This window comes from Marmota monax, unplaced genomic scaffold (assembly GCF_021218885.2).
Source record: "Marmota monax isolate L192 unplaced genomic scaffold, Marmota_monax_Labrador192_F-V1.1 WCK01_AAM20220418_F8-fsc00033, whole genome shotgun sequence".
NCBI classification, from domain to species: domain Eukaryota; kingdom Metazoa; phylum Chordata; class Mammalia; order Rodentia; family Sciuridae; genus Marmota; species Marmota monax.
This window is the reverse complement of record NW_026694282.1, coordinates 7,673,762-7,675,286: the sequence shown is the minus strand read 5'-3', so window position 1 is coordinate 7,675,286 and position 1,525 is coordinate 7,673,762.

Genomic DNA, 1,525 nt, shown 5'->3' with positions numbered 1-1,525 from the left:
GTTAATTTTTGTTTCTTATTTCTGATCAAGGTAGTCAAGATGGCTTGAGATTCCTCAGTTCCTTAAAATGGAGTTCATGAATTCAGCCTTTTTTAAGCTGAAGTGTAATGATTCTTAGCTGCTTATTTCACACTATTAACCATTAGACACTACTGACCTCTCAACTGGAAACCTAGCTTACAGGGTACAGCACACAAACATTTCATTCCATTGAACTTTATAAAGAAAATTTTAAACTTTAATCTTTCATATAAACCTTGAGCTCAAGTGCTCATGCACATGCAACTTTGTAGTAAATCCATTGCATTAGAGTTTTCTGGTAGTTGGCTAAAGAAATGAGTACCGACTTATTAGAGAACATTTGATGAATATTTTCCATTTTGGTAGATTAAATGATTTTACATGGATATTTATTCCACCATTAATAAAATACCACTATAAATCTTTCTTCGCTCCACCCTCCAACCCTTCTGCAGAATTTTTCTTGGTGTTAATTAGACTGAAGTTTGCCAAAATTCAGTTGCATTCCCACAAAAGAAAAGAATTTCCCCCTTCTAATATTGAGGTGAAATATGTTCTCTGCTGGGCTTGCAGAGAACACAGACTAGTGGGACAGCCATGATTTCTGACTGGGTCATCTTGTTGGGTCTGTCTGCAGTTAACCACTCAGTGTTTACTTGAAAACTGGGAGATGGACAATATTATAGCCTCTGCCGTCAAGGAATCTAAACCCAAGGGGAAAGGATTTGAAAAGCATAAATCTCTCTTCCAGTATCGTACAGTACTGAATACGAATTCCACATTGTACAATAAGAATGACTAACATGTTTAGAGATGCCCCATTGCATTGCACAACGTCCATTTATCCAAAGAAAGGGCCAATAGAGAGATTCATGGCGCGCAGGCAGTCTAAAAGAGAGCAAAAAAGAACTCTGGGCATGGGTGAGCACTTGGAAAAACTTCATGGAGGAGATGGCATCTGAGCTAGGCCTTGAAGCACACACTGGGTCGCAGATGCCAGAGAAGCCACTATTAAGTGGGAGGACTCGCCTCTTGTCCGAAAGTCAGCATACCATCGGGCGGTGCTAACCGTCACGGTTTGAGAAGACCCCTACAAATGCAGGGATCTGACTTAGGACAGTCACTTCCGCTGTTCGGTTTGCCAAGTCTGGCTTCCAAAAGTACACCGCAGGGCTCCGGCTCACGCAGGTGGGCACCTTTCTCCTTTCCTTAGTTGTGACTCTTCGGTGAGACTCTCCCATCCGCAAAAGGCTGGTGAGGCTAAAATAGGTGCCTATTCCCCCACCAAATTCTGGTGCTCTGGAGCTGCGCGGTGGTGGAGACCTGGGTCCCGCCTTACCCTGCAGGAGGAGGCGCGGCGCCGCCGCTTTGGGTCGGGTCCCTGGCCGGGTGCAGCTCCCCTCCGCCTCCTTCTCGCGGTGGCAGCGGGAGCTGGGGGAGGGAGGCGAGGGGCGGGGCCGGGGCGGGGCCTCTGTGCTGGTGGCCCAGCGGCGGCAGGTGTGGA